The following is a 9,846-nucleotide window of genomic DNA, read 5'->3' on the forward strand; positions in this document are numbered from 1 at the left end:
CACACACTCTCACCTCCTGGCCTTTGCGTAAGCTGTGCCCCTCTGCCTCGTACGCAGACACAACATCCAGAAGAGTCCAAAATAGACTGTAATTCAGTCAGGACATACCCACTCCTTCCTTCCTGACTGAAGAATGTCACCTCCACCTTCTCTAAGGGTGGAAGGAAGGCCGGGAGCTTAGGAATAGAGAACTCCAGTCAGACCTGGATTCAAATCCCAATGGAGTCAGCCCCACTATTAGCTAAATTGTCTTCGGCAAGTCACTTCACCTCTCAGTTTCCTCATCTTTAAAAGGGGGGTAGGACTTCCCTGGTGCTCCCGTGCTTAAGAATCCACCTTCCAATGCAGGGGACGTGGGTTCGATCCCTGGTCCAGGAACTAAAATCCCACACATCACGGGGCAACTAAGCGCACACGCCACAAGGACTGAGCCCACACGCCACAACTAGAGACCCAACACAGCAAAAAAAAAATAAATAGGTGAATATCTTTTAAAAAATTAAATGGGGGTAGTAATAAACTTAACATCTGAAATTAAGTGAGAGAGTCCATGTGCCAGGCAGAGAATAAGTGCTCAATAAGTCGCTCAGTCATGTCCGACTCTCTGCAACCCCATGAACTGTAGCCCACCAAGGATGTGTCCATGGAATTCTCCAGGCCAGAATACTGGAGTGGGTAGCCGTTTCCTTCTCCAGGGGAATCTTCCCAACCCAGGGATCGAACCCAGGTCTCTTACATTGCAGGCAGATTCTTTACCATCTGAGCCACCAGGGCAGCATGGCGAGTCTGGACATAAATACTTTTTAAAAAATAAAATAAAATGGGGGTAGTAATAAACTTAATATCTGAGAATTAAGGAGAGAGTCCATGTGCCAGGCAGAGAATAAGTGCTTGATAAACAGCACTCACTGTCGTTTGCTGTTATTACCGATACGAGTGACCCGAGGACAAATAGCAAGATGAAGCAAGAGTAGATGGCAGGGACCTGAAAGCCGAGCACAGAACTGAGAACTTTGCTTGCAGTCCATATCAATTGTCCCCGCAGCACAGTGAAGTGGGGGACTATAACTACACCCTCTTTACAGATGGGCTCAAAGTTCAGAGAAGCCGGAACTTTGCCTGAGGCCACACAGCAAGCCAAGTGCAGCTGAGTTGAGATGCTCAGGTTCAGGGAAGTGCAGTCAGAAGGTACCTCTGGGGCCCCGCTGATGCTCTGACTACCCCAGGTGCTCCCACCACTCGACCATCTCCACCTCCTTAACACAGAGGCAACTTGGGTCAGAGGTCAACCTCTAACATCACCATCCATATCTCCGGATCCTCAAGGGAAGAAGAAGCTTTATGGAAGGCCTGGATCCGGAACACCAGATTCAGAAGCCAATTTACCACTTTCTAGTCGCACAGCCTCCAGGGGGCCTCAGTTTACTCCTCATCAAAAATGGGAATCTATAATTGCACCTACATGATTAAGCTTGAGAGGAAATCATGAGGTAATACTCATACAGTGCCTGGAACACAGGAAGTGCTTCCTAAATACTTGCTATTATTATCATTACTATGGAAGATTTCTTTTCATATCCTTGCTCTCTTTTCTAACAACTCTTTTAATTAAGCAACAGCTTCCAAAATTCCTAGTATGTGCCAAGCCCTGTGCATGACCCTGGACAGAGTATCTGGTAGAACTGATTGGAGCCAAGGCTTACAGAAGCCACTTCATAGGGAAAGAGTCCAGAAAAGACAAGCATGTCTACGAGTTAACTTTGCTCTACAATGCTTGCCAGTGCAATGAGCTAAGAAAAAGAAATGGAAGGGATAAAGAGAATTGGAAGACAGAAGACGAGTTTCATCATGTGCAGATGTTATCAATGTATATCTGAGAAATCCAAGAGAATCTGTGATAAAACTATTGAAGAAAAAGTAAACTGAGTAAAACAGAAGGAAATTAAATGTAAATATCCCAAAGTCAATAATGTAGCTACACATCAACAGCAATGAGGAGATAAAATGAAAGAAAGCTTAGCATGACAAAAATATCAGTTCTTCCTAAGTCAATCTAAACACTGAATGTGATCTCAATGAAAATCCCAGCAGGATTTTTTTTCTAATTAGGCAGGTCAGTTTTCAAGTTTATGAGTAAAGGTATAAGAATAGCCAGGAAATCATAAAAAGAAGAGTAGCGAAGAGCAAATAGCCCAACCAGAGAGTACAACTTACTGACAAATTACATACGGAAAACTGTGTGATATCACTACAAAAAGAGACAAATTAATGGAGCAGAACAGAGGGGCCAAAAATTGTCCCCAAACACATGGGAATTTAATATATTACGAAGGTGGCATTTTATAACAGTGAGAAAAAGGTAGGCTATTTTTAAGACGGAGTTGGAACCAACGATCTTCCTTCAGGAAACAATATTGGAGCTCGATCTCACTCAACATGCCTATAAGTTCCAGATCAATCATATTTAAACTACACAAAAATGGCATCCAGATGGACAAGAAAGTAAAACTATTCATAGACGTCAGAATTTTGTATATAAAAATTCCTAAGTACGCTAAAAAGATTAGGAGAACTAAATAAACAAGTTCAGCAAGTTGCAAAGTACAAAATTAATGTATAAAATTAAAATGTATACACTAGCACAATAAAAAATCCAAAAATTAAATTAAGAAAATAAATTATAATATCAAAAGAAGACTTAGAAATAAAATTAACAAAAGAAGTGCACAACTTATACTCTGAAAAACACAAAAATTGTTGCAAGAAATTAACTAAACAGGATGAGAGCCCACATTTGTGGATCAGAAGACTATGCATTTTAAGATGGTTCAGTTCAGTTCAGTTCAGTTCAGTCGCTCAGTCGTGTCTGACTCTTTGTGACCCCATGAATCACAGCCAGGCCTCCCTGTCCATCACCAACTCCCAGAGTTCACTCAAACTCACGTCCATCGAGTCGGTGATGCCATCCAGCCATCTCATTCTCTGTCATCCCCTTCTCCTCCTGCCCCCAACCCCTCCCAGCATCAGAGTCTTTTCCAATGAGTCAACTCTTTGCATGAAGTGGCCAAAGTACTGGAGTTTCAGCTTTAGCATCATTCCTTCCAAAGAACACCCAGGACTGACCTCCTTTAGAATGGACTGGTTGGATCCCCTTGCAGTCCAAGGGACTCTCAAGAGTCTTCTCCAACACCACAGTTCAAAAGCATCAATTTATTAAGATGGTAATAGTCCTCAAACTAGTCTATAGGGTCAACACAACCCTTAAAAAAAAAAAATCCTAGCTAGCTTCTTTGCAAAAACAGACAAACTGATCCTAAAATTCATGCGGATGGTCAAGGGACCCAGAAAAACCAAAACAATCTTGAAAAAGAAAAACAAAGTTGACGGCCCACACATCTCAGTTTCAAAACTTGCTGCAAAGCGCTGGTAATTAAGACAGTCTGGTATTGGTATGAGGACAGATTTAGAAATCAATGGGAGCGAATTAAGAGTCCAGAAATAAGCACTCACATTTATGGTCAATTGATTTTTGACAAGGCTGCCAATATAATTCAATGGAGAAAGAAGACTTTTTTCAATTAAGACTGTGGAACAACTGGATACATTCAGGCTGAGCACCTTCCTCAAAACCCTACACAAAAATTAACTCAAAATGCATCACAAATCTAAATGTACAGGGTAAAACTTTAAAAAATCTTATAAGAAAATACAGGCATAAGTTTCAACACCTTGGATCATGATGGTTTCTTAGACATGACACAAGGAACCAAAGAAAAACACAGATAAAACTGGACTTCATCAAAATTAAAAATTTTTGTGTGTCAAAGGGCACCATCCACCATAGGTATACTATGGCTGTTCATGGTGATGTTTGGCAGAAACAAACACAATATTGTAAAGCAATTATCCTTCAATTAAAAATAAATAAATTTAATTATTTTTAAAAAAGGGTGGGGGGACACCAGCCAGAAAGATGGAAAGATGGGAATTACCTGGCAGTCCAGTGGTTAGAACTCCATGTTCCCACTGTTGAGGGCCTGGGTTCGATCCCTGGCCAGGGATCCCACAAGCTGCATGGCATGACCAAAAAATTTTTAAAAAGAGAAAAAAGAGAAACAGACTTATGGACACTGTGGGGGAAGGAGGGGAAGGGATGAATTGAGAGAGTAGCATTGAAATAAATATATTACCATGTGTAAAACAGAGCTAGTGGAAAGCTGATGGGGTAGGAGGTGGCAGGGAGATTCAAGAGAGAGGGGACATGTGTATACCTATGACTGTTTCACGTTGATGGATGGTAGAAACCAACAGAAAAACACTGTAAAGCAATTACCCTCCAATTAAAAATAAATTAATTTTAAAAGAGACAGACAGAAAGTAAAAAGAATCCACCAAATGGGAGAAGATATTTGCAAATCATGTATCTGATAAGGGACTTGTGTCTAGAATATGTAAATAAGATTTACAACTCAACAAACAAAGAGAGAAATGACCCAATTTTAAAATGGGCAAAGGATTCAAACAGACATTTCTCCAAAGAAAATATACAAACGGTCGATAACTGCATGAAAATATACGCAACATCATTAGTCACCAGGAAAATGCAAATCAAAACCACAGTGAGATAGAGCTTCACACCCACGAGGATGGCTATAATTGAAGACAGAAAACAACAAGTGGTTGGAGAGGATGTAGAGAAGTTGGAAACTTCATACATCACTGGTGGGAATATGAAATGGTGTCGCTGTTTTGGAAAATAGTCTGGCAGTTCCTCAAAAGGTTAAACAGAGTTGCCATATAATCCAGAAGTCCCACTCCTAGGAATATACCCAAGAGAAAAGAAAACATATATCCGCATAAAAACTTGAATGTGTCCATAACAGCATTGTTCATAATAGCCAAAAAGTGGAAACAATCATATGTCCATCAACTGATGAATGGATAAATAAAATGTGGTATACCCATATAACAGAATATTATTTGGCAAGAAAAAGAAGCGTGTACTGATACACGCTACAGCTTGGGTGAATCTTCGGAACATGCCAAGTGAAAGAAGTCAGACCCAAAAGGCCACATATTACACAATTTCCTTTACATGAAAGATTCAGAATAAACAAATCTATAGAAACATAAAGTAGATTAGTTACTACCTAGGGCTGGGGGAGACAGGTTTGAGGGGTCGTGGGGACTGACTAAATGGGTTACACAGTCTCTTTCTTGGGGGGAGGGGTAATGAAATTGTTCTAAAATTGATTGCAGTGATGGTTGTACAACTCTGCGACTGTACTAAAAACCATTCAATTGTACACTTCCAGCCGGAGATAAATTGGCAAATTGGGACTGACATATACACACTACTATATATAAAATAGATAACTAATAAGGACCTGCTGTATAGCACAGGGAACCCTATTCAATACTCTGTAATGACCTATACGAGGAAAGAAGCTAAAACAAAGAGTTAATATATGTACAACTGATTCACTTTGCTGTACAACAGAAACTAACACAACCTTGCAAATCAACTCTACTCCAATACAATTTTTAATAAATACACAAATTGTACACTTTAAATAAGTGAATTGTCTGGTATGTGAATTCTATACCAATAGAGAGAAGTGAAAGTCGCTCAGTCCGGTCCGACTCTTTGCCATCCCATGGACTATACAGTCCATGGAATTCTTCAGGCCAGAATACTGGAGTGGGTAGCCTTTTCCTTCTCCAGGGGATCGTCCCAACCCAGGGACCGAACCCAGGTCTCCCACATTGCAGGCGGATTCTTTACCAGCTGAGCCCCAAGGGAAGTCCAATAGAGGTGTGATATTAAAAAGACAAAGCACTACACCAGAGGCCATCTGTTAAGATCCATCTATTAGATTGGCAGGTTCCCACATTCTAGAGCAACCTGTGTTGCTGACAGCTAGGGGAAGCAGAGGGTGGGGTGGGAAGGTTCATCAGCACCACTTCCATGAAGGGCCATCTGGCCACATCTACCAAAATCACAACTGCACACATTCTCAGACCCTGCGATTTGGGACTATCTAGTGTTCCTCACACAGGGCCACTAAGTGTACAATGGAAGGCATGCATCACAGAATGATCTGTAATAAGCAAAGCAATCTTAACTAATTAAATAAAGCACTGTCTCCATCCACACAATGAACACTATGTAACCAGGGAAAAGACAGCAGTAGCAGAAAACGATCTCCAAGGCACACTGTCAAGAGCAGTCAGGTGTAGACTACAGGATACACCATGTGTGATCATTTGTGGTTTTTGGTTTTTTTTTTAACATACATGCTTCCATATACGCCCTGGAAGGACATACTGGAAACGCCTGCCCATGGCTGCCTCTGGCAAGGAGATCTGAATGCCAAAAAGGCTTTGCTTTTCCCTGCCTTCTTTGGTACTGCTTGAATTATTTTTTACTGTGTGTGTTAATGCTTTTTCTTTCCTTTTTAAGAAAAAAGACAGGCTTACCTGGTTTCAGATCCTGGTGTCGCTCTCTCTCATAGCTGGGCAAGTCACTTCACTTCTCTGAACCTCTGGATTCTGCAAAGGGAGGGCTAATAATAGTCTCCACCTTGCAAGGTTGTGGTGAAGGATTAAATGAGACAAGGCCCCACAGGCATGCACAGGGCCCCCACTGTTTCTGTGTCTGGCGCCTAGTGGTAGGTGCGTGGTCCGTGTGGGTTACTAATATGTCACTATGGACGCCAAGGTGGATTGTAACAGGTGCCACCAGAGAGCCTCAGACTAAGTGTTCAGAGCATCAGCAATCCCCTCAGCCTCGGAGAAACTGGAAGGGCTTCCTGGGAGAGGCAGCATGTGAAAAGGACTTCAAAGTCGAGAAGGAGGACCACAAGCAGAGATGACTGGGGCTGGTGCATCCGGCAGAGAGTCGCGCAGGCAAAGGCCGGGAAGTAAGAAAGCCCCGGGTGTTTGCGCAACCGTGCATTCACTGCCTCCTTCACCAGGCTCAGCTGAATACTGACGATGCACCAGGCACTGTCGTGGGACAGACAGACAAAGCCAAGTAGCTGGACCAGCCGAGGGAGGAAGTACAGTGTGTGGAGACAAGGGGCTGGGGCAGAGCCACACCCAGCTCCAGGTGCTCAGAGAGCAGACCAGGAAAAAGAGGCTCAGAGAGGGACAGAGGCCACCTAAGATCACACAGCACCTTCTCAACTTCCGGAAAGGGCCTCTCCCAGCTCCACCCTCCCTGTGTCTCTGAGGCCTGGAGAAGAGGAAGCCTACAGGGGCCATCCCACGGTGTGCTCAGCAAAAGGAGGATACAGATGCCATCACAAAGAGGAGGGACAACTGGTTCTCAGATGATAACAGCACCTGGTTGATGGGTAGAGAGCCTCCTGTGTACCAGGCACCAGGCTGAGAAGTACATACGGTCCACAAGCCCAAGTGAACCTTCTGCAGCCCTACATGGTCAGTCCCATTTTGCAGATGAGGAAACTGAGACCCAGAGAGGTCAAGTGACTAGCCTAAGGTCACACAGCTCAAAAGAGACCGCATCAGCAGGCAGACCATCTGCTTTTGTCCCAGGGCCTATCCCCCAAGGGAGCCACTGTCAGGGCCTGCATCAGCAGTCATACTCCTTCTTAAAAGGGCCCAGGGTGTAAGCTGTTCTCAGCCAGTCCAGGAATGTGTCCTGATAACAGGACCGAGGGGTGGGGAGGGGTGGGGTGGGTGGAGGTTGTGGCGGGGAAAGGTGGGGCGAGAGGGGGGGAAGGCGGGGGAGGTGGGGGAGGGGCACAGCCCATCTGCATCGTGCCTCTGGAGGGAAGGGAGCAAAAATAGCCCCATCGGGTACCCGCCGGAGCCAGCTGGGTGGGGTGCAACATCCTTGTGAAGAGGGATCCTGCCACGACCCATGGCAGGGCCCCGAGCAAGTCAACCAAAGCCTCGTTCAGTACCATTGCTATTGTTCAGTTGCTCAGCCACGTCCGACTCTGCGACCCCATGGACTGCCCCACACCAGGCCTCCCTGTCCTTCACCGACTCCTGGAGCTTGCTCAAACTCACGTCCATCGAGTCGGTGATGCCATCCAACCATCTCGTCCTCTGTCGTCCCCTTCCCCTCCTGCCTTCAATCTTTCCCAGCATCAGGGTCTTTTCTAACAAGTCAGCTCTTCAGTACCATGGAGACACACAAAAGGATCCCGGGACAGTTATGAAGGCAGAGGAGCTAACCACGTGTGCCCTGGGCACTCAGGCCATGCTGGATAAATGGGGCTCCAACCATCACAGCTACCTTATAGTTTCCATCATTACTGTGGAGCTCTCCAGTTCTCACAGGGACCCTGCTTCACAGAGAAGATCAGCCCAGTCTCCCAGACAAGGCAACAGAGAGAGGCTCAGAAAAGCCAAGCCAGGTGCCCAGGCCACCATCCAAGACAGCAGAGGACCAGCTGGAGACCCTGGCTCTCCTGGCCCCGGGCCACTGTGGCCCCTCTCTCCAAGGGCACCGGTCCCAGCTGGGCTCTCGCAGGGAGTTACTACACCAGGGATTTAAGCAGGGCACTCAGCCAGTCCATTTCCAACTAGGGGAATGGAGGCCAAGACACGGGGAATGGGCTGGTCCACATAACCCAAGAAGAACACTTATTTTGGAATGAACCTCTCAGCCCTCTGAACCTCCAAGGCTGGGTCCCCAGCTGATGCCCCTTGCCTCCTCGCAACAGCCCTAGGCGGGGCAGGCACCACCAGCATGCCATGTCCACCGGGGAGGAAGTTGAGTCTGGGGGAGCCTGGGAGAGGGGCCAGCCCTCATGCCCATCTCACAGATGGGGGCCGCCACCCCTGCCTGCCTCCAGGGACCTCCCTCATGTGGCAAAAATCTTCTCATTCTCTTTTTTCCTTCAGCCTTTCAAAAGAATGACCTGCTCACCTGAGGTGTTTTTGTACAAGCAGATTCAGAATATAAAAAAAAGTCCTACTTCAGAGAAGAGAATATGAATAATGACACTGATAAGATAACAGAGGAAGCAATAGCTAATACATATTTAGTGCCTACTGTGTCCTATGCTTTCAACCCATTTTACAGATGAGGACGTGGAAGCAGAGAAAGGTTAAATAATGTGATTAAAATCCCACCTCTTATTAAAAAAAAAAAAAAAGAGGGAGGGAGGAACTTGCTTGGTGGTCCTGGGGCTAGGACTCTGCGCTCCCAATGCAGGAGCCTGGGTTCCATCTCTGGTCAGGGAACTAGATCCCATATGCTGCAATTAAGAGTTCGCATGCTGCAACTAATGATCCCCAAGTGCCACAACTGACCTGGTGCAGCCAAATAAATAAATATATTTTTTTAAAAATCCCACCTCTTGGGACTTCTCTAGCAGTCCAGAGGTTAAGACGCCGCACTTCCAAAGCAAGGGGCACAGGTTCAATCCCTGATCGGAGAACTAGGATCCCACCTGTGGTGCAGCGCAGTCAAATAAGTAATTTTTAAAAATATCCTGCCATCGGCTGTTCCAATGCGGGCTGGTGGGGTGGAACGGGGCATGCTGATGGTGGTGTGGAGACCTACACCATTCCCCCTCATGTCCTCCCACCTGGGGTTCATGTCCTCCCACGTGGGGTTTACAGTACTCCTTCCATACTCCCAACAGCCCTGGAACCACTTTAGGTGTCACTCACTTTACATGTCAGCACATGGGGGGCTCCAGCAAGCTGCCCCAGCCAGGAAGTGGAGAGCCAGGGTGCCAAGCCAGGCCCAAGGATACCAAAGCCCACCCTCTCTCCACCATACCTGCAAGGAGGCATGGGAAGGGCCGTGCAGGAGGCGGACACAGAGCAAGCAAAGGCCCTGAGCCAGGAGGGTCAGATGTG

The 9,846-nt window shown here is 45.7% G+C and overlaps 1 protein-coding gene across 6 annotated transcripts in view; it reads right to left on the reverse strand.

Moving 5' to 3' along the window:
* SRC (SRC proto-oncogene, non-receptor tyrosine kinase) overlaps positions 1-9,846 on the reverse strand; it is a 56,469-nt gene that overhangs the window by 28,295 nt on the left and 18,328 nt on the right. For 4 of the 6 annotated variants that reach the window (XM_010829182.1, XM_010829183.1, XM_010829185.1 and 1 more), the window contains exon 2: positions 6,481-6,552. The exons of the other annotated variants lie outside the window; for them this stretch is intronic. The gene's annotated coding sequence lies outside the window, so the exon portion shown is untranslated. The remainder of the gene's footprint in view (positions 1-6,480; positions 6,553-9,846) is intronic. 6 annotated transcript variants of the gene reach the window in all.

The sequence above is a fragment of the Bison bison genome, unplaced genomic scaffold (genome assembly GCF_000754665.1).
Source record: "Bison bison bison isolate TAMUID 2011002044 unplaced genomic scaffold, Bison_UMD1.0 scf7180017864500, whole genome shotgun sequence".
Taxonomy (NCBI): Eukaryota; Metazoa; Chordata; class Mammalia; order Artiodactyla; family Bovidae; genus Bison; species Bison bison.